This window comes from Coenobita brevimanus, chromosome 112 (genome assembly GCF_032717465.1).
Source record: "Coenobita brevimanus isolate Jiangsu-jjx chromosome 112, ASM3271746v2, whole genome shotgun sequence".
NCBI lineage: Eukaryota > Metazoa > Arthropoda > Malacostraca > Decapoda > Coenobitidae > Coenobita > Coenobita brevimanus.
In genome coordinates, this window is record NC_137065.1 from 8,050,023 (window position 1) to 8,074,675 (window position 24,653).

The 24,653-nt window shown below is 39.9% G+C and overlaps 1 protein-coding gene and 1 non-coding gene across 2 annotated transcripts in view; one reads left to right on the top strand and one right to left on the bottom strand.

Moving 5' to 3' along the window:
* LOC145418026 (nephrin-like) overlaps window positions 1-24,653 on the bottom strand; it is a 194,645-nt gene that overhangs the window by 66,093 nt on the left and 103,899 nt on the right. The window lies entirely within an intron of this gene.
* On the top strand, window positions 19,349-19,467 carry LOC145418211 (5S ribosomal RNA). Its single transcript, XR_013900665.1, has one exon. It is a non-coding gene; the product is annotated as a 5S ribosomal RNA (ribosomal RNA).

Genomic DNA, 24,653 nt, shown 5'->3' on the forward strand with positions numbered 1-24,653 from the left:
TCATCGTTGTCATTGTTTTTCATTGTCCTTTCTCTCTTCCTAATACCCTCATCCTTCCTGTCACATTTTATTACTCTTCTTCCTACTTGCGGTTTTTATATCGTTAGTCATGTAAATAACGGATGAAAATACTGTACAACATTGTGTTCTTTTGAAATGCAAGAAAACTTGCGAAAATCCGTATGCATATTTACAATGATAAAGATAAAATCCAGTAAGATATAACTACTCTTCAGCTGAGAATTGATCACTAATATCCTAACTTTTATATTTTTACGATCATTAACCCTTTAAGTTCAATATATGGCCACGTGTGCTCATGTAGGATGGTTGATTGACCTGTAAACAACGGTACTTATTCCTACCTCATGACTAAGGCGCTTAGGAACCATGGCAATCATGACATTATGAGAGAGGGAGAGGGTGTGTGGGGGGGGAGGCCTGTTAAATGAAATACAACAGAGAATAGTAACCCACCACTATGTATTCAGCTGAAGTAAAGAATAGATTTTTCACAGCGACACTTGTCAGCGAACACTAGTTCATAATAATAATAAAAGATGCTGTAAGAGGACATCACATAATTACACCTGTTTCTCAAATGCACTTATGTTGGGTTGCTATGTAAAACTGTTCCCAAGCAATGTGTGTGTTGACAACATACGAGTTATTTCATATATTATCATTACTTGTTTATAATTCAGTGTGAATATATTTATATAAAGTTCTGTTACAAGCTAAAAACTATAAAATGAAATAAAAATAGAAGCATTTTGAAGTTTCAGTTTCGTGGTTTCAGCCATAGTAGCCAGCTATTTTTGAAGCCTATTCCGTTAGTCATGCATAAACTGATGGAACTACTGTACAACATTTTGTTAATTTAAATGTTAGAAAAGTTACGTAGAGCCTTATGCATAATTACCCACAAAATAAAAGAAATCCAGTAAGATATCATTTTATTTCAGCTGAAAATTAATTGCTGACCTCATAGCTTTTATATTTCAAGGAAGATTATTAACCCATTTAATTTCAATTGATAGCCATGTAAACTGAGGTTAGGTGGTTGATTGACCTGTAGCCATGGTACTTATTCTTACCTCACAGTCATGATATTATTTGGTAGACAAGAAATGGTATTGTTAAATGAAAACAGTAACCTATTACTAAATATGCAGTTAATGTATATTAAAAATAATCCACAATGGAAAAACTACTAAATATGCAGTTAATGTAAATTAAAAATATTCCACAATGGAAAAATTCCTTAATAATTTTACTAAACCTAATGTGTTTGTATTCACTTCTAAGAGTAAGGTGTTACAAAATATCACAGGGTTACACAATTGAATTACTCATCTGCATTCACGTCTGGTTGTTTTATAACATTGCTTCTATGCCATGTGTGTGTTAGGTTCACAAGAATTATTTAATATATTTTCATATTTACTCCTTTATAGTTCAGTGCCATTATATTCATATAAAAACAAACATTATAATCTAAAAACTAAGAAGGAAAAAAAAAACATTTTGAATCTTTAGTTTCTTGGTTCCAGCCATAATAGCCTGTCATTTTTAAAGTCCTATACCCTTATATCGTTAGTCATGCAAAATTGGATGAAAATACTGTACAACATTTTGTTACTAAAAATGTAAGAAAATTATTGTAAAGCCAAATGCCTAAATCCTATCATAATTAAGAAATCCACTAATATGTAAATGTACTTCAGCTGAAAATTGATCACTAACTTCCTAGCATTTCTATTTTCATGAAGATTGTTAACCATTTAAGTTCAAGCCATGGTCATGTGTGGTGAGGTTGGATGGTTGATTGACCTGTTACCAATGGTACTTATTCTTACCTCATGACTAATGTGCTTAGGATTCATTGCATTCATGACTTATTCCTGCTCAGGGAATTTGGGAGCTGTCAGACCCCAGGGTACTTTTCTTAGTGTTTTTCATATATTAATATAAGGTCTTGGGATCTGGTGTTTCCTCTACCTTCCTGACTAGTAGAGTAGGTTAGGGTGGAGATCAGGCCATTTCCAAATCTGGCTGTATTTTTGCTCCATAGGGCATTTGTGGTCCAGTAGACCCCAGATTACATAACATTTTTGCCAGCTCAGAGCAGTCCAGCCCTGTCTGCAATGACTCCAATTAAAACCAGGTAAGTGAACTTTTGCTGCAAACATCTGTTTAGTGTACGAAGGGAGCTCTGGATGTGTATGGAATGTATGTAATAAGTACAAGAGATATATCCTTCATAAATCACCAAAACTAGTGATTTTTTATTATCATATTCATCCCAGCAAATATAAAGGTGGGGGGCCTACTTAGGGCAGACGTACGTCATATTAGCGGCCCACTGCTGTCAATCTGAGTAGGCCCCCACTCTGTTGTGCTCATTGTGTCAACGTAGGCCCTATAACAGAGGGCCAGAGCAGTAATATCCACCAATACCGCCCTGGCCAAAATTTACTCTTACAGTGTTCCATGAGTAACCTTTAATGTGTTAATTATAATAAGGGTAATACAGAATAACCTTCATTCCCTAAGAAATAATATAATATCCCAACACCTCCAATCTTGCTGTGCATTAACTTTTACATAGTGCTACCAGTACTGTTATGCGTAACAAAGTGGTGACAGTAGAAGAACATATAAGATCAAATAAAATTGAATTCATTATGTGTACCCTTACGTATGTCACCAGTGTTAAGATGGAAACACAGTACTGTAAAGTAATGGAACACTTTGTAAGGAAATGCCGTTATTCATCCTATACAAACATTCAGTTATAAATGCAGGTCTGGATATTAAAGTAAAATAACTATTCAGGGTAAAGTAAACTATTCAGGATGTGAGTTGTAAAGTTCTGCACTGGCAAACTAAATCAAATAAAAGTAGCAGTGGGATAAAAAAAAAAATAACGAGAAATAATCTCTGTTTAATGCCAAGTCCACTAATACCAAGTTGGATCACTGGCTTCTAAAACGGCTCCAAGCTAGCGCATGGGGCAGAGCATCGGAGTGACGTCGACTGGGCCGGCACACAACGTCGCAAGTCACAACTCTACTTTAGGTGACTCCTGACCTTGGTGGTGAGTGGATGTATGCTCCACTCACCGGATCATGACATTTTTCAATCCGAAGTGAGGGAAGGGACTGAAATGTGTGAAGGAAGGTGTGGGGGTGTGAGGGAACCTACTACTATGTTACAGGGGTAAACGAGTCGGCACTTCTTCCCCTTATTCTATTTATCTATCTATCTATTGCCAGACGCCTCAATCCCGTTTGGGGTGGCCACAAACAAATCGCCTCCAAGTCGCCCTGTCCCCCGTCATTTCACTGCCCTGCTCCCAACTCACACCCCCCTCTCTCATATACCTCTCCACCCCATCCCTCCATCTCATCCTCGGCCTCCCCCTCCCTCTTCCCCCCTCCACCTCACTCACATACACTCTCTTCGTCAATCTTTCACCCTCCATCCTCTCCACATGGCCAAACAACCACCTCAGTGTGTTCCTCATGACGCTTCCTATCACATCCACATCAACACCACAATGCTCCTTTATATCCTTATTCGTCAGCCTGTCTCTCCACGTGACTCCACAGGCTCCTCTAAAATAACTCATTTCCACTGCTCTCACTCTTGACTTGTGTCCTTCCAACAATATCCAAGCTTCACTTCCGTACGTTAGAGTTGGTATCAATACTGTCATGTAGTAACTTTTTCACTTCCATGCTCACTTCCCTGTTTCTTATCACTGCTTTCAATGAACCAGCAACCTTTCTTCCCTGCTGTACCCTTTCAAGCACTTCACCCTCCAAACCTCCATCTTTACTCATCACACTACCCAAGTACTTAAACGTACTCACATTTTCCAATTCCTCACCATCCAACCTCGCTGTACATTCACTAACTCCACCTCTCTCAAAGACCATCACTTTACTCTTCCCTATATTCACCTTTAGATTCCGTTTCTTACACACTCCCTCAAACTCATCCACCAAGCCTTGCAGCTCCCCTTCGTCTTCACTCAACAACACAGTATCATCTGCAAACAACAGTACAGGGAGTTTCCAAACACTATCCTCTCTCACCAGGGCCACTCCAACATCCCTACCTTGTACCTCTTTTATTACCCCATCCATGTACAGATTGAACAACCATGGAGACATGACACATCCCTGTTTCAAACCAACTTTCAAAGAGAAAACTTCACTTAGTTCACCATCTACACGCACTGCAGCCTTCGCACCATCGTACTTACTCTTCACAGCATTCAACAACTTCCCATCTACTCCATATATTCTTAACACTTTCCACAATCCTTGTCTATCCACCCTGTCATATGCTTTCTCCAAATCCATGAAAGCCGCATACAACTTCTTTCCCTTCTCTAGAAATTTTTCCACTAAAGATCTAAGAATGAATATCTAATCTACACAACCTTTTCCCTTCCTAAAGCCTCTGTGTTCTTCTCCAACTAATTTCTCTGTTCTTTCTCTAACTCTGTCTATAAGTATCCTACCATACACTTTTCCTATTATACTAAGAAGACAAATGCCCCTATGATTACAACACACTTCTTTTTCCCCTTTTCCTTTTTACAAGGGAATAATTATACCTGACTTCCAATCTTCCGGGACTCTACCTTCCTCCCAGGCCAATCTGCACATCTTCCACATCCATTGTACTACTATCTCTCCCCCATGCTTCAGCATTTCACCACACACTCCATCAATTCCTGGGGCTTTCCCCGATTTAACTTATTCATTTTACGTTATTAAAAATGTTTAATTTGAGTCTGCCCTTCATTTTCTGTTAAGACAACTAAAGTCACACACATGCCACGCCTCCCTGCGCTCTGATGGAAAGTGAACCGACTTGGTATTAGTAGACTAAGCATAAATCCACCTCCCGTAAGGTCTCCAAAAGTTTTTAATGCACATCACCATTCGATGCTGCTCCACTTTCCCTCGCCCGTTGCGAGGTATGAGATTACAACTCCATTAGTGCATCCAGCCTCTGAGGTGCAGCAAATCATTAAGTTAAAGCTAAGATAGTATTTAATATCTAAATGGTCTGTTATGCCTAGAGATTATTTGACAGTTATTCACTTTAGGAAATTTATACACATGATTACAAGAGGAGGCAATTTTATTAGTAATGCTCTTACATAATGCCACATGAATTGTTGACAACAGACACACTCATGAGTTATAAAACATCTCTGATACACAGTGCGCTTGAAGAATCTTAAAAAGAAATAGGCTAATAACCCTATTATTCTCACATCTATAGTCACCATTAATTGACACCAATGCCTTTATATATCCAAAAATAACTCAATGTAAAGGCACTACTGAAGGCCACAGTCAATAGGTATTTATTTCATTGCACTGGACTGGGAGTTCGTTATTCTCAGACACTCAAAAAAATATTCCAAGATTTTTCTCGGAAATATCTCCTTCAATAGTCATCTTGCTGTGTTTTCATAGTTTAAACGCCAGCACTTGAGTGTCGTTGCAAATGCGACTGAAACTTGAGTAACAGAAGCTTGGGATATTACATAGAAAAATATCAAGCAAATTTTCAGACGATCAAGCAACACATCAATGCTCTGGGACCTCAATTAATTCAGTCCAAAACAGTTTATAGCAGAACATCGGGGCTGCCCATGTTGCCCAGTGACATTCAGTTGGCTAAGCAAAAAGTAAAATCTTATATGAACTTATACAGCTGCCACCAAAAGCAAACGCAGAAAGAACATGTTTTGTAAATGGAAATAGCAATCTGTTTTAGCTAGTCCTTTTCTACACTGACTATCAAAATCCATAAGCATTTTTATCACTCAGTATCATCATAGTACCTCCCTTTTCCTTACATCTGTGAAACTACTGTTTCCTCACATCTTCATTATTCTTGTAACCACACTAACACCTCATTACTTAACAGTTTCTTTCATCCATTTCCTAAGTTTGTTTCACCGTTTCTTGCATTCATACTATTTTGTTCTTATTTTCAAATGAAATATTCTTTTTCATGGTGTTTGTAGGTACTCTTAAGGACCACCAGTGTAGAAAGCAAAGGTCTCAGATTCTTCAGGAATACACCTACCTTAGCGATCTAAGTGTGAGTAAGCATGGCACTGTGTATGTGCTTAGATATGACTTCTTAATTCCATTACATTGTCTTTGAGGTTCTTGGATGTTAGAGACAGAATCAATTATTCAGTTCACATCAGACACACGAAGCTCCTTGTCCGTTGCCACATAAGTAAAATTTACATTTATATCATCAGATTCATCACATGAGCTCATTGGCCAACACTCACTTGCTAGTTTTATCAGAGGAGGAGATATTGGAACAATTAATTGTTCCTCCTGAACCCTTTTGTAGTGGATTATAAACTGTCTTTGACTCGTGTATATCAGTTATGTCATCTCCATGTCTCTGACCGAGTCCAGATGCTTCCAGTTTTCAAATTTTGGGTAACCATCGAATACTTCTGCCACCAGTGACTAATAACCAAATTTCATCCCATCCATAATGATGCCATGTTACACTACAGTTATTATTTCTATTATACTCTTTCAGTAAAGTTTGATCACGTTTCGTACGGTTCCATTCCCTTAACTTGGTACAGGGTGTCACTACCTTTCGTCCATAATCAGGTCTCATCACTATGATCTATGGAATGAAAAGATGTATGTCAACAAATTACAGGTCACATAGCACACTAAAAAAAAAAAAAAAATCTCAGAACTACATTATCCATTCTTTATGCCTCTGATGTCAAATATTTTTTTCCGTAACCATTTAAAATTAACAATGAAAAAGTATCATTTACTAAGTCCTGAACAAAATGACAATACTACTACAACAAGAGAGGTATGCCACATCTGCATGTTTCACCAGGGTCAGAAATAACCAGCAACAGTCTGGGGACGGAGGTCTATGGTCAAAATTTTGCTGGACAGGAGAATTTCAGTGTCTCTTTCTAAGCCTCTTACTTCCACTTTACACCTTGCTTTCTTCTGTATGTTACAAATATCTGTTCAGTACTGACACAGTTTGCATCAGTAACATACAAGAGGACTACTAAGGTGTGATGGACAAAATAAATTACTAAGGATGATCTATCTAACAGTCTACAATATATCGGTTTATTGCCAAATATTATTAATCCTGTAAGGGATGGGCAGGAATAAACCGCATCATGTCGCCCAATCCTTTGCCATCAGACTGCCCTTCCTCCAATTCAGAACGGGCTAGAAATACAGTCAGTATCTAACAGCTCTGTCCAACTAAGTACAGGGACAAGCTCTGTATCAAAATGAAATGGGGTCTTGAGGTAATATTTGTGATAGCAACACAATGTGTCAACAGAACCTGCCTGATGACCCTGTGGCTGGAGGTAGGTCACTTTCCTTGCACTGAATGCTGTCGATATCCGGGGCTGTTGATTCTTGGTAAGAAAGCACCATGGCTTTGTTAGCAAACTATCGCTGCCGATTGAGAAATTGTATTGAACTGAAACCAAACTTACATTCAGGAAATGATAACAACGGTATTCAGATCTGGGACAGCACTATTGGTAGAAGCCAGTGACCAAGAAATATATGATTCATGAAACTTTAGCCATATCATGGTCATAAAAATGAGACAACAAATGAGATGATGGGGTGGCAATAAGAGGTACGATGCTCTCCCTGATGAGCTATCATACAGTTAGCCTTTGACCTGGGTGGTGATTTCAGCACATACTTGTCCCTGCACGAAAAGAAATTTTTGTTTTAAAAACAAATTCATTATAAAATAGCATAAATGTACTAAACTAGATTATGAAAAGTACGCCCATTTTTACTTTATGTAAAGAAAATCCCCATATCATACGTTTAGTAAATGATTTTAGGATGAATATGGTGTTCCAGGCATTTTTGGGACATGTAAGATCTCTTATTATTATTTCTAGCATTATTATGTATGGTAATTATGGATGTAGAAACCTTAAAACTGCAGGATATAAACTCAAGTGAATCAAAATGCATGTATCATGAAAAAAAGAAAAAATGACATAGGTCTTTACATCTTTGTTAACCCTGGACCAGGAGTATAGATACTGGTATGTGGCCAGAGGGGTTGTACTCGTATTCACTCTGGGTAATGAGTATACACGCATCCCCGCTCCCACCATTGAGCTGTTTGCATTTTTTTTTTTTTTCCACCAGAGACCCGTGGCAACACAACTGAGAGATGGGATTAGCCAACTGTGCTCTGGGATTTTAACGATGGTCAAGGTTGAAATATTGCCAAGCTAACCGCCAAAGGTTGCTGTGATTCCTTGCCTCCCTGCTCCTTAACGCCCAGGGGAAACTTTCACTTGAAAAAGAAAGGATTGATGAGTATTTTTTCTAAATGTCAAGTTGAAACGTATGTGAATCAGATTAGTTATATTTACCAACAAATAATTAGGGTTTCATTGTTGTCTGTGATCATAGGACACATAACTCGTGGAGGGAAACGCAGAGGCACAAGACCAAACAGGCAATAAAATGTGCCATGATATCACTCTATAGGAATGGTGTGCCTACAAACAAAAGTTTCTAAACATCTCTTCTCACTTTTGGTGTTTCAGTTGCTTGTTCTGTCTTTTGAGTGTGACAATAATAGCTGTGTGTGAAAGTGTTATATATAAATTAGCCATTTACAAAATTAGTTCAGTTAAAAAAAGGCTGTTGTTGCTTAACATCTGTCTGTCTGATCAAGCAGACCCGTCAACCGCAGGTAAACAAATGCCCCTATAGGGCTGTCCCACAGTGTGTGCTATGCAGTGCTCCACTATGTGTGTTATATTATGTGGGCAATTGGGTGAGTTGTTGGTAGGGGTGGGGGGGAGTTGTTCATCATGTAACAAGAGGGGTATTTGTGGATGTGTCGCACCTGTCACACACCCATGTGCTGTGGTGTTGTCTGGTGTTTGTTAGTATAGTGCACATGATGTGGATCATTCTCTGCGTGAAGTCTATTAAACAGATCCACGTTTATATCTGGCACTTGTGATGTGTAGGAAGCAAACAAGACATAATTATATCGTGCCTGGGGTTCAGGATTGCACTCGATGTCTACGGCAAGAGTGAAAAACAAACAAATGACCACCAGCGGGTCATTTCCCTTAGCGTGAGAAATGGCAGGGGAAGCGGATGCCCCCACAGGGAAGAAGGTGTCCTATTTGGTGTGACCAGGGTCCTCCTTCCAGAATGCAGGGTAAGGTGAGGAGGTTCTGTCCTTAGGCTGGAATTGCATCCACCTCCATCCATCCAAGTCGACGGCAGCACCAAAGGAAGGCTCTTCTCCACCATTAAAGAAAGTGGCTAAACCTTCCATGGTGAGAGAGAGAGAGAGAGAGAGAGAGAGAGAGAGAGAGAGAGAGAGAGAGAGAGAGAGAGAGAGAGAGAGAGAGAGAGAGAGAGAGAGCTATTGTAAGGTAAACTTAACTCTCACACCAGACAATATTTTTTTGTGATTCCGAGGTTTTTTAGTATAAGTAAAGTATGACTGTCATTATATGGTATCTGTACATACTGTACAAATAAAGGAGAATTTTAGTCTGTCTGTCAGTTCTCTATGGTAATTGTGAAGGATGCATATAGAGCTCTCTAAACAGCTATAACAGGGCTAACTTTTATGATGAATTTAGATGTGCACATTGCAGTTGCAAGTCACGCCTCAGATAACCAAGATTAGAACTAAGTAGAAAAAATTATGTCAACATAGTTGTAATGTGGAAGCCAATTATGTTGAGTTTTTTACTTTTACAACCATATCATTTACAACAGGTCGGATGGATGGACAGATTGGTGTGGTGGGCAGGGCAGAAGGGGTGGGTGGTCAGCATTGAGTGGATGGTGGGTAATGGCGGGTGTGGTGGGGCAGTGTAGGGTGAGGGTGGTGGTGCAGCATTGATGGGTCAACAGGATAGATGGCTGCATGTGAGTTAGCAAGTGGGCAGGATGGATGGAAAGGTTGATGGGAAGGTGTGTGGAAGGATGGGTAGATCAGGGTATGTGGGTGGGTGGATTAAGAGCTGAGTGGGTGGATTAAGAGCTGGATGGGTGGGTGGGTATGTACTGGGAAAATACTTATGTGGTAGAAGTAGGTCCTTGGGTAATATATCTCTGAGGAAATGGGCCCTAAGACGAAAGTAGGTTCACTGAATAACAAGGGACCCGGGGGTGTTCTCCCACAGGAGAAGTGGCCATCCAGGACTCCAGGCAATGCCGGTATATACGAGCGAGGAGTTATACCCAGGCATCGCAGAGGTACCCCTGTTAGTTGTCCAAGCTATTATTTCGACAGATTAGGCACCAACATAAATTTCCTTATCCTGTTTACATTAATCATAATGACTGGTCGCATGCCTCTGAATCACTGAATGCAAACTTAATCAAATACTGGAAAGGTCTTCAGAAAATGCCTAGTCCTTAGGACCACAAATAATTGTATGAATTCGCTACATGAGCTGTAAAGTATTTGTATATACTATCTAAATTCTTCTAGATGGAATTGGCAACTACATTCAATGATCTGTCAAGCCTGCCAACCCTTCACAGCTTAAATAAATAGGTGTGTTGTGTTTCATTTCTTCCATGATATGATTCAACTTTGGATAAAATATATGTGTCCACATCTGACCATTTGGGGTGGCTATAGGCAGCAAGTCAGGGCACGTACATTATGTTCGGGGATTATGTGCCATTCTTTGAATCCTGTTGGTTCTAGGTTTGACAAAAGAACTTGGTTCCTTCTGTTCTAAGTTGCTACATCTCACCATGTATTTCCCAGTCACCTAGAAATAATGAAAAGAAGATGTGTGCATCTTTGCTTCATTGTTACTTGCGTAAGTGGTGTATTGGCCAACAGTGAAATATGAAACAGGTAAGTAGTGAATAAATTAAGCCTATGTGTACTTACAGATTTTGTTATATGAATGTTGTGATTTTTGTAGTACAGTTATTTGTAAAAAAAAAAAAAAAATGTGTTATAATGAAGAAAAACATGGCATCATACTTACATACTACATTACAGTATAATTACATGTTGTACGTAATACTATTTTAAAATATTCAGTGAAGTTATTTGTGGTCCTTAGATGATTATTACACAATTAGTGCATATTCATAGTGGTTATTAGAAGGAGAACCAGGTGTTGTTCGGGTAAAATAATAATAATACTGTCATATGGACATTGCCTGGGACTATGGGGACTATCCTCTTTGTTGGGGATGACCTCAGGATTCCATTTTAGCCACTGGACCTACGTTTCCCCGTTGGCCCATTTACCCTGTGATATTTCCCTATGGACATATTTTTCCCACTACTCACCCACCCACCCACCAGCCCTTCCCACCAAACCCACCCACTCACCCAATTAGCCTGGCCATCCACCCATCTCTCCATACTCACACCTTCAAGTAACCTACCTACCAACCTGACCCGTTTTAATACTGATGTGGTTGTATGAAGAAATTAAAAACTCTTTGGTAACTGGCTATCATGTTTCCACTCTTGACTTGATTAGTTCTAATTAGTCCTAATTTTGGCCATAAGGGGCACCACTTTGCAAATTTAATCTGCATCCATAAATTCCCCGTATAAGGTTACACTTGTTAGTCCCGTTTGGAGTCCTCTAGATAGTTCCCGCTTAATTTCCTTATTGGATAAACACACTTCCATTGAGATAAGACATACTGTAATGAAAATATTATGATTTCCATAAATTATCAGCTTCAGTTAATGAGAGATGTACTACTTGTTAAGAAAGAATATACCTGTACAAGAAGTGATGTACTACGCTCTAAGGCTATACGCGGCTTTCGAAAAGCTATAAAAAAAGAATAAAGAAAGTACAGAGGAAGGGACTAAGTCAGCACCAATGCAGTAGCCTTCACTTCACACTGACTGTCAGCTTGTGTGAATAATATGGGGATAATTTTGTGCTTAAAATAAAAGTGAGGTTTATATTTTTTGTTTCCTTAATGTAATAGAAAACGTATATGGTATGAGACTTATTGATATAGTAAGTGAAATAAGAGAAGAATTAGTTGGAGAAGAACAAGGAGGTTTTAGGAAGGGAAGAGGTAGTGTAGATCAGATACTCATCCTAAGGTGTTTAGTAGAAAGTTTTTTAGAAAAGGGAAAGTTGTATGCAGCCTTCTTAGATCCTGAGAAAGCATATGGCTGAGTGGATAGAGAAGGGATGTGGAAAATATTTAGAATACATGGAGTATATGGGAAACTGTTGAATGTTGTGAAGAGTATGTACAGTATGAGCGCATTTGGGCTGCAGTGCTCATGAATGGTGAACTGAGTGAACTTTTCTATCTGAATGTTGGACTGAAACAGGGAAGTGTCATGTATCTATGGCTGTTCAGTCTGTATCTGAATGAAGTTATATGAGAGATACAGTACAAGGTAGGACGGTGGATACTGAAGCGACTCTAATGAGAGAGGAAGCGTTTGGAAACTTTATGTTCTGTTGTCTGAATATGATACTGTACTGTTAAGTCAAGGCGATGGAGGACTGCAATGCTTAGTGAATGAGTTTGGGAGAGTGTGTAAGGAACGGAATCTAAAGATGACTGTAGGGAAGAGAAAAGCTGTGGTGGTCTCTGAGAGAAATGAAGTCACTGAATGCGCAGTGAGGCTGGATGGTGAGGAAACTGAAAATGTGAGTGCATTTAAGTACTTGGGTAGTTTGTTGATTAAGGACAGGAGTTCAGAAGATGAAGTGCTTGAAAGGGTACAACGGGGAAGAGAGGTTGCTGGTTCACTGAAAGCAGTGATAAGAAAGAGGCAAGTGAGCATGGAAGTAAAAAGAAAATTCACTGCATGATTGTACTGTGACACCAACTGTAACATATGCAAGCAAAGCTTGGACACTGTTGGAAGGGCACAAAGACAAAGAGTGGGCGCAGTGGAAATGGGTTACTGGAGAGGAACATGTGGAGATACATAGAGTGACACATTAACTAATAAGGAAGTGAAGAAGCGTTGTGGTGTCAATGTGACAGAAAGCGTTTAAAGAAATACTGAAGTGGTTTGGCCAAGTTCAGAGGATGAAGAGTGAGCGACTAACGATGAGAGTGTATGTGGGTGAGGTGGAGGGGGGGAGGGAGAGGAAGGGAGAGGCCGAGGATGAGATGGAGGGATGGAATGGAGAGGTCTATGAGAGAGGGGTGTGTGAGTTGGGGAGCTGATAGTGTAATGGCAGAGGACAGTGCGACATGGAGGCGATTTGTTTGTGACCACCGCTTATAGCATGAAGGTCTCTGCCTATTGACAGAGATGGATTTATATAGAATAACTTTTTAAAGTATACCAGTAGAACCAAAATGATTCACTAAGATGTACAGTTAATCTGCTAAGAAAAATATTAACTTTAATACATATGCATGCAAAAAAAGGTAAAATGCTGCTTTATTATGTGTCAAAACTCTTGCTGATGAAGACCAGAAATGAACAAGGTAATACATTAATGGCATTATAATCACTACCATATAAAAATTATTTCACTCTACGTAATTGAAAGTAGTAGGATTAAGAAATAGGAAATGGGGATTGAAATTATCAATATTCTTCAGTCCACAGTCATATAGGTGATGCATCATTTTTGTAAGGCAGTCACATTTCACTAATAGTTTTAACAACTATATGATTTTTTTTTTTTTCCCAATTATAAGTTGTTACATAGCCTATGATTTCATCATCCTTTGTGTAATTTTAACGCACGGTTGCTGCATGTTTGATCACGAGCGTGTTCTGCCTCAGTCCCCCCCTTCTACCGTTATAGTAGAGTAAGTCGACATTTCTGTTATTCAGTGCGGGATTGTCGTCTTTTTGTCCCCATGGCTTCATTTGCGCGTCCTTATTACAAGTTGTATCAAGCTCTCCTGGCTCCTATATAATGAGCTCAGTCTCTGCATCATTGCCACTTAGATCTGCTCCTCATTTTGTTCACATCTCTGTCCTCCCCTGTACAGATATTATTATTGTGAGTGCTCAAGAAGTCTCCAACCATCTAGCAGCTGTGTGTAATTTGAGTATAACTGTTGTTGCATTTTTTCTTGTACTGTATAGTATAAGTTTAATTTGTAGGCCTAGTGAAGTTTTTGTAATTCGTGTGAGGTTCTTTATGTCAATCATTTTTGATAATAGTTTGTATCTGTAATTATTTATCTGGCATTCACTGAGTATTATCTGGTATCTCATTTTATCAGGGCTGACTTAGATAAAATTTACTCTTGCTAATTTCCTGTTAATAGAGGCTATTGCAGTTAACCATATATTTAACCTGTTTTTGCCATTACATTATCCTTATGAGTCCTGAATGTTTTGTTGTTAGTTTGAGCATTAAACTTTAACTTGTAATTTTACCTAACTCTTTTGTTTTGAACCTGGAACTTTACGGGACAGTAGTGATATTCAGTATTCTCACTTAAAGTGTACATTATCTTTCTCTGTTCCGTAACATAAATTTGGCGACCTCATATCAGGATATTCAGGATATTATCATAAGGATATTGTTTGATATTTTGTGACTGTGATATATTCATGATGGCTACTATTTCTACACTTGATGAAGCCAAAGATTTTTTGTCAAATGTGCAAACAGTGTGTGATATAGAAAACAGAACAAAGAATGAACTTAAGCTTGTTGCTCAACAATTGGGAATTGCAGTTCACTCTCATCATTCTAAAGATCAAATTGTTGGCATGATTAATAAAAGCTTGTTTAATGTAACTCCTCCAAATGAGCAAACGCAGATTGAATTAGCTAAGTTACAGCTAGCTCTGCAGGAGGCTAAGGCTAAGGAGGCGGAGTCTCGTGTTAAGGAAGCAAATGCTCGTATTGAAGAGGCACAGGTACAGGCTCAGGCACAAATTGAACTTGCCAGGATTCAGGCAGACCATGAGTATCGCATGAAACAAGGTGGAACTGGATCATCTGGCTCTGATGATTTTGATGTGGCTAAGAGTGCTAAACTTGTCCCTCCTTTTAATGAATCTGATTTAACAAAGTATTTTCAGTTGTTTGAGAGGGTAGCTACAGGTTTTAATTGGCCTAAGGAGTATTGGCCAGTACTCCTTCAAACTGTTCTCACCGGTAAAGCTCAAGTAACTTATGCATCTTTGCCTCAGGATCAATCTGATAATTATGATGTAGTTAAGAGCTTGATTCTTAAGGCCTATGAGCTTGTTCCTGAAGCCTATAGAGTAAAATTTAGGACAACTTACAAGCAAGATAAGCAATCCCATGTTGAGTATGCAAAAATCAAAGAAGATTTGTTGGAGCAGTGGTTAAATTCTAAGAATGTGGATTCTGATTTTGACAAATTTAAGCAGAAGATTTTGCTGGAGGACTTCAAAAGGTGTATTTATAAAGATGTAAGCCTATATCTTGATGAGAAAAGAATAGATAATTTGTCTGATGCTGCAGTTTTAGCTGATGAGTATGTTCTCACTCACAAGAGATATTCTAGAGAAAAGGGAAAGCTGAGAGTAAAGTACGTTGCCTCTACTCAGAGTACAGGTAACAGGAAAGAGAATAAAGATGATGTTTCTCAGGAAGTAAATACCAGCTTCACCTCTAGATTTCAGAAAAGTAAATGTACTTATTGTAGTAAGCTTGGTCATACTACGGAGAGATGTTTCAGGAGACAGCGTGATGTGAACAAAAAAGGAGTCTTTAAATATTCAGTCAATTGGTCTAGTGTCCACTCTTGAGAGTTCCCAGAATTCTTTAACTGAGTTAACTGAACCTGCTTTGAGGGGTAACTTAAATTCTCATGATGGAGCTCCTCTTTTGAGCAGTAACGTGGGTGACACTCTCAAGAGTTCATGTGCTAATTTCCTGTCTGATGGTTTTGTCAGTCCTCTGGACAGTAATGACAGGAAATCAGTTCAAATATATCGTGATACAGGTGCTTGCCAATCCCTTATGCTGACCAGTGTTCTAGGCTCTAATTTTAATTCCTCTGATGAAACTGTAATCTTACAAGGTGTAGGGAATAATTACTTCTCTGTTCCTCTGTGCAGAGTGAATTTAGAGTCTGGTTTTGTTAATGGTTCTGTTATGGTTGGGTTGGTTGAGACACTCCCAATGTCAGGTGTAACTTTCTTACTTGGAAATGATATTGGTGGAAGTCAAGTGTGTCCAGCTCCTCAGTTGTCTAGCGAGCCAGTGGCTGTGTCCCGGGATTGTGATGTCCCTGATGTGTTCCCTGCATGTGCTGTCACTAGGGCTAAGTCTAAAGTTACTGGTGATTTAGAGGATAATGATGATGATGATGTTATCCTAGCTGACACTTTTCTTGCTAATTTGGACCACTCACCAGATGAGGCAGTACCCCGTAGTGTTGATAATTTGTCTCGTCAAGAGTTGGTTGAGTTGCAGGTTGCTGACCCTGAGTTAAAAGGTCTAGTTAACTCTGCTTACAGTGAAGAAGAGTCAGCCGGTGCTTCTACTTGTTATTATGTAAAGTCAGGAGTACTTATGAGGAAGTGGAGACCCCCAACAGCATCAGCCGACTGTGAATGGGAGGTTGTACATCAAGTTGTCATCCCTCGTGTTTGTAGGCAGGATATCATTCTGAGTGGCTCATGATTCCAGTTTGGCAGGACACCTTGGAGTGAGGAAGACTGTGGCACGCATTTTGAAACACTTCTACTGGCCAGGTATCTTCAGGGATGTTTCCTGGTATTGTAAGTCTTGTCACACCTGTCAAGTTGTGGGGAAGTGTAATCAGGCCGAAAAGGTTGCACCTCTAGTTCCCATTCCTCCTTTTGAGGCGCCTTTCACCCGTGTGTTGGTGGATATTGTGGGCCCTCTTCCTAAGACTTCTTCAGGATTTTCTTATGTGTTGACCATGATTGATATGGCTTCTCGTTATCCTGAAGCCATTCCACTTAGAAACATCTCAGCAAAGAACGTGGTTAAGGAAATGCTAGGGTTCTTCACAAAGTTTGGTCTGCCTAAGGAGGTACAGTCAGACCGGGGAAGTAATTTCATGTCAAACGTTTTCAAGCAGTCTCTGAAAGAGTTGGGCATCACCCAGATCACGTCTTCAGCTTACCATCCCCAGACCCAAGGAGCGTTGGAGAGATATCATCAAACACTCAAATCGATGCTCAAGAAATACTGTTTGGAACATCAGAAAGACTGGGATAAAGGTCTTCCATTCGTTGTGTTTGCTGCAAGAGAATCTCCAAATGAATCACTGGGCTTCTCACCTTTTGAACTACTGTTTGGCCATGAAGTAAGAGGACCCCTTAAGTTACTCAAGGAATGCTGGCTGTCGGAGGAAGATGACGTCAACCTGCTGGAGTATGTGATGAAGTTCAAAGAACGGCTGTCCACTGCTTTACAGCTGGCGAGAGAGAATTTAGGAGCTGCTCAGGAGAAGATGAAGACTCGGTATGATAAGAAGTCCAGGTTACGCCACTTTCAGCCAGGAGATCAGGTTTTGATTCTGCTACCAGTTCATGGGCAACCTCTTCAAGCCAAGTTTAGTGACCCTTATTTCGTGGAGAAGAAACTCAGTGATGTCAGCTATGTCATCGCCACACCAGATCGTAGAAAGAGCAAGCAACTATGTCACATCAACATGCTAAAGTTATATCACAAGCGGGACGAAAATAATCCAGTCTGCACTGTAGCTGTTCCACCCGAGTCTGCAAGTGAAGCTCTCCCATGCAGTATGAGCCTGAGTGATAGTTTGGGGAAGAATCCTGATATCATGAATGATCTCCAGACTAAGCTTTCTCATCTACCACCCAAGGAAAGGCAGGAGTTTTCGGCATTACTGCAGGAGTACCCAAGTGTTCCGGGCCACTCAGGAAGAACCACTGTGTTGATGCATGATGTCGATGTTGAAGACGCAAAGCCAATTAAATTGCCTCCTTACCGTGTGAACCCAGTGAAAGTTCCTCTCATCCAGAAGGAGCTTGGCTACCTGTTGGACCACAAGATGATTGAGCCCTGTCAGAGCGAGTGGAGTTCTCCTGTCACTCTAGTCCCTAAGCCAGGTGGGTCACAGAGGCTTAGCATCGACTACAGACGTGTTAATCAGATAACCAAAACAGACACTTACCCTCTCCCTCGTGTGGAAGATTGCATAGACAAGATCGGAAAGGCTAGGTACATAAGTAAGTTTGATTTGTTAAAGGGATACTGGCAAGTACCTATGACTGAACGTGCTAGGGAGATCTCATGTTTTGTAATATTAGGAAAGACCTTTGCATGGTCTGTAATGCCATATACAGATTGTTTTAGAATAATAAGAAATTTCCTTTGTAAATTTCTTTTTTCTTTGTGGGGAGGTGTTACATAGCCTATGATTTCATCATCCTTTGTGTAATTTTAACGCACGGTTGCTGCATGTTTGATCACGAGCGTGTTCTGCCTCAGTCCCCCCCTTCTACCGTTATAGTAGAGTAAGACGACATTTCTGTTATTCAGTGCGGGATTGTCATCTTTTTGTCCCCATGGCTTCATTTGCGCGTCCTTATTACAAGTTGTATCAAGCTCTCCTGGCTCCTATATAATGAGCTCAGTCTCTGCATCATTGCCACTTAGATCTGCTCCTCATTTTGTTCACATCTCTGTCCTCCCCTGTACAGATATTATTATTGTGAGTGCTCAAGAAGTCTCCAACCATCTAGCAGCTGTGTGTAATTTGAGTATAACTGTTGTTGCATTTTTTCTTGTACTGTATAGTATAAGTTTAATTTGTAGGCCTAGTGAAGTTTTTGTAATTCGTGTGGGGTTCTTTATGTCAGTCATTTTTGATAATAATTTGTATCTGTAATTATTTATCTGGCATTCACTGAGTATTATCTGGTATTTCATTTTATCAGGGCTGACTTAGATAAAATTTACTCTTGCTAATTTCGTGTTAATAGAGGCAATTGCAGTTAACCATATATTTAACCTGTTTTTGCCATTACATTATCCTTATGAGTCCTGAATGTTTTGTTGTTAGTCTGAGCATTAAACTTTAACTTGTAATTTTACCTAACTCTTTTGTTTTGAACCTGGAACTTTACGGGACAGTAGTGATATTCAGTATTCTCACTTAAAGTGTACATTATCTTTCTCTGTTCCGTAACAAAGTTCAAAGAAATCCGTCAATTACCAGGTCAACAAAGGGCTGGCATCCCTTTTCTATGCATCACCACATTGGCTACTTTATTCATACCGAAGTAACACTTGCATTTTATATATATATATATATATATATATATATATATATATATATATATATATATATATATATATATATATAACGGTCATACCACGTTGAGTACACCGCTTCCCGTCCGATCGGCGAAGTTAAGCAACGTTGGGTCTGGTTAGTGCTTGGATGGGTGACCGCCTGGGAACACCAGATGCTGTTGGCATCCCTACGTGTCAAGTGGGGTTGGTGGAGGATTGGTGCCCCTCCCTGTAAAACAAGTAACTCTAAGCCCTTGACCACCCCGTTTGGGATACATGGCGTCTGGCAATGGAATGGATGGATATATATATATATATATATATATATATATACTGTAGAGAGAGAGAGATGGATTGAGAGATAGATAGAGATAGATAGATATAATGACAGATAGATGGAGAGATTGGATAGTTAGATAAAGCATGAAATGTTCATGTTGTTCACTCACCAAGCAATAACTGAAGCAACGCTCAAATTTCCTGATGATTTACCAAGGCACAGCACGTAGGTCGCCCGAGGTGTGAAGGAGGCCTCACATCATATTCTGTTTACATCACTATGGTGAGCCGGTGTCAGGTCATGGCAGCAGTATCCTAACACCAACAAGACATAGTACTTCAGTTACACCTTCCGAAGCTTAGGTTATGTTTATTGTTCATCTATATTCTTTAGTTCAAGCACAGTTTTCAACATGCCTACATATGCTATAGCTCCTCAGTGAGAGAAATACTGTATATACTGTAGATGGGCTAAAAGAATTACTTCTCTGTTATAGTACTAGCCTAAATTACTGGAAACAGAACTCCCTCTCATGTAATGCCTATCTGATTGTATTAAACGGTATTGAATAAGACGTTCTTTCCGTGTGTTTCAGCTATTTCATAGCTATTGAAAGATTGGCATCATTACCACTGATCTGTTGTGCTCCTCTTACAGTGTTGTTCAAAACCACGGTATTCACTTCATTTTGTTCAAAACAGTATTGTGTAATACCGTCACTTCAGGTCGTGTGTTGCTCTGCAGCATACTGTTCACTGCTCAGTATGTGTTGATAGGAGTGTAGTGGCTCAGTCCCTGAACACAGGTGGTGCGCTGATTGCTGGCTCTGCAGTCAGCTCCATCACATCCACCTGTACGGATAATGCTTTTAATACTTCTACTATTTATCCCTTTCAGTACAGTTTTTTTTTTTTTTTTTTTTTTAATTGTCCTTGCCATCTCCAGGTTTACGTAGATCAGAAAGACTTTTTGAACTGGAGGGGTTAGTTGTAGTCTTCATCAAATCCTCGAATGCGAAAAGTACAGTAAATGTTGTGTCTGTAGTCAGCTCCACATCTACCTGTATGGATAAAACTTTAACTACTTGACCCTTTTGTACGATGGCTTACTGCTTGCCGTAATCGAAAGATTTGGCAAGCATATTGGTCAATTCCGTATGTTTACCTGTCAGTTTGTCAGTTTGTTTGTCTGCTCTCTACAAGTCACAATTTTGCGCCAATCGTTTTGAGGGAAAAAAAAAAAAACTGGGAAACTATTGTTTTTCATCAAAATCGGTCAAAGGCCCCGGGCTGGGTGGGGTGTTGGAACCCCGTAATGGCATTGGGTAGGGAAATCGTCGGGACCCAGTGACCGGCCCAGGCATTATATTTTCAAATTTCGAAAATCGTTTTTTTTTTTTCTCATCAAAATGAAAAGAAACGTCTGGCGCACCTGCCAATGCAATTTTTAGCTTTCTAAACCCATCATGTGCTTCGCAATGAAGCGCGAAAAGTTTCGCCGAATGACTTCCTACACGCCAGTGAAAACTAAGGTCACGTTCACACAAGTTCTGGAACAAGTGCTGGCAACTTGTAAACAACACAATAACGAACAAGATGCAAACATGATGGGAACAGCAGCGTCTAGATCATGTTGGCAACATCATGATGAAGTTTCAGCTGCCTTGTATGGACACACTTATCCCATGACCTCTGCTGCCAGCAGGTTTGAAGCTGCACTTAAAATGTTTGTATACATCTGTCCAATCAATGTTTCATACATGTACCCAAACATGCTGTCAGTGAATTGTCAACACATTTACGAGTACACGTGTGGATGCACCCTAAACAGGCAATCGGATCCATCAGGCAAGAGCTCTACTACCCACACGCCGGTGAAAACCAAGGGGGAAGAGGAGGAAGAGGGGAAGAAGGGAGTTAAGAGGGAGGAAAATGGGGGGACTCATCCTGCAAGTGCTCTGCCTATGGCAGTTTCATCTACTTTATTCTTCCAACTTCCAAGTGATCCTGTTCAGCTTTGGTGAAACTTTCGTCTATCTATCTATATACCTAGGCTGCTTCCCCCAAGGAAAGGGAGGTAGCCGAGACAGGACGACACACTCCCCATTTACTCATCCATTCAAACACATTCATTCGCATTTTAGCCCCAGAGGGGAGAACGGACAGATCCTTACCGCACCACACCGCACAAGAGTCAACTGCGCAATGCAATCAGTGACATCCGCAGCAGGGCCCGACAGCAGAGCTGGTTTACCCCTGCCACATCATAACAGACTCATCCCCTTACCCGTACCTGACCTGAAATAGCTGATCAGACCAAATGCGGGAGAATATCCCCTCAGGGCTGCGTCATCACTTATTCATTCACAATTTCTTTCGTAGAGAAAGGATAAGAAACTTTTCCAGATAATCCCTCAGTAACCAGATGTCAGTCTCTAAGTAGAACAAAATCGTCTGGTATTTGCAGGAATAACATAGAACAAGTCACTGGACTGAAGAACTGCAATCCTTTTAGTACAGTGAGGTCTTTATTCTTGCCATCTGTCGATAGTATTGCTTTGTTCAGGAGAGACTTTTTGACTGATAGGGATTAGATGTAGCGTTCATTACCTCCTGCCTTACCGGTGGTACACTGAATGTTGGCTCTGCACTCAGCTCCATCTCATCTTCCTGTGGAGTTAATGCTGTCACTGTGCAACAAGTACACTATTTAGGAACATATACGGCTGCTGCAAGATTATCACAGTAATTCAGAATTAATAAATGGACATGCGACAGCATTACAATCCTTGAATAAGGAAGTAATCAGTGTGAGTGTAGATGCATTTTGGCAGAAATGTAAAGAGGTGTATAACATTTCATTAAGCTTGGTAGGCAAACAATTATTCTTGGCCTATTCGGTTATGTGGTCCACTGCCATCCCATGGGGTCAGGGTATGAATGTCAGTGCGACGACAATGGAATTAATGAAATTAATCTGGCTAAGAAAATTCCAATAAGATGGTGGTATTTAACCCTGGCCGGACAGGATGTTCCTTCGCCACATAACCAGGTAACCTGAAAGGAGTGCTCCATTTGCCTACCATGTTGTGTGGACATTTATTAGTCAGTGTAGCTGGAATAAGCTCCAAAGAATTCTTTGTATGAATTCTCTGTGACTTTGGGAACCCCCAGAAGTCCTCAGGAGGGTTTCCATGAAAAGAGAGAGAGAGAAAGAGAAAGAATGTGTGTGTGTGTGTGTGTGTGTGTGTGTGTGTGTGTGTGTGTGTGCGGCGGTTACAGATGTGCATATTATGTCGGTTCTCTTTCAAACAGCATCTCTTGAGTGAGGATGGGGGATACTGTCTCATTACAGTCAGCTACCGCAATCGACGCACGTAAGTACCTCTTGCCCAACTGTCTCCAGATAGTTTTGTTTACCAAAATGAGATATGTTCATAGCGCTTTTAATAGTGTGTTGGTGCTTCTAATAATACGACATGTAAGCTAGTGATTCCTTTACACTGTGACAATGATTATCATTACTTACCGATATTAAAGCATTTTGGAAACCCTATGTTTATGACTGGTCAGATGTGTGACTACTCAGCAGGAAAGCTTAGATTTCACTGGTGTTACCGAAGGTATGCACTCTGTGGCTGCTTTCTAGTTAACGTTTGTTTGTTTTTGACACTGGTGGAAACATGACTACCTGAAGTTGTTTGTGTGATCTTAGGATGGTGATAATATTACTGCCTGTTGATGCTTTTGCTGCTTGATCTTTGCTATCACGATTACCTGAAATTGTTTACGCTATGTGATGAATCCCGTAAGTTATCTGTAGTGTGTGATCCTACGACGGTGTTCATAATGACTTCCTGGTGATGTTTTCACTAACTGATCTTTTAACCCTATTGACCGCCTGGAGGTGTTTCTACATCGTGATCCTACAAGGCGATGATAAAAGTACCAGATTATGTTTTTACTATGTAATTTTGTGGCGGTGGCAATATTATAACTGCATGTCAATGTCAGTGACTTTATGTGTGGCTTGGGTTATGCAAGTGATTTTTATCAGAATTCCATATACAGTTATGGCCTCATCAGTGACGAAACGTCAGTATGATGAAAGTTACATTCGGTATGGATCCACTAGTATCGCCAAAAACGGGTGTGAAGTTCCACATTGTGTTATATGCCACACAATTTTTTCACTGGATAGCATGAGAACAAGCTTTCTCAAGCTACACTGAATTATTGCCATCCGAATCTGAAAAGTAAGAATGTTGCCTTCTTCATGCAGATGGAAGTGGTACTGAGGCATGCACGCTTTGATCATTCGGGGCAATTCAGTCAACAAAAAGAACTGGGTTACGTGCATCGTACAGGATATCACTGATAATTACACAAGGAAAAAACTTACAATATTGCAGAGAGGTTAATCGTCCCTTGCTGCAAAGATGTAATCTGCTGTGTTACTGGAAGTGATGCTGTGCAGGTCACATTAGTACACCTCTCGAAAGATACTGTGCATCGACAAATGTTGGATATGCCTGACGATATCAAACTACAAGTGAATGCCGAAAAAAAGGGATCATCTTTAGGCATATGTATAGTTCAGCTTGACGAGTAGACTGACGTGGTTGCCTGAGTCCAACTCCTAGTGTTGGTGTGATACATCAGTGGTGAGGATTTCAAGAAGGATTTCTTGTTGTGTCATGTTTTGGTGTCGACTACAAGAGGCGGAAACATTTTTCATGATCTCATTTTTTTTTATGCATAGTGAAGGGCTTTCAGGGAATAACAAATGTGCATGCACAACTGACGGAGCACCAGCAATGCTTGGACGTCGAGCAGGGTTTCAGTAAAGAGTGAATGAGGCGAATCCAAGGGGCCACAGTTCATTTTTTTGGTTGAAAATGAAATTATGCATCAATCTATATGAAACTTTACTGGATAATAGCTATAATACCTACTTAAGCGTGCAGAAAGTTCCAGGACGATACATGAAAAAAAGAAAAAACATTCAGTAAAATCTTAATATATTTAACCTAACTTTCACTGACTATTGCTCCTAAGTGAGTAAACATATAATCATTTTAAAAATATCAGT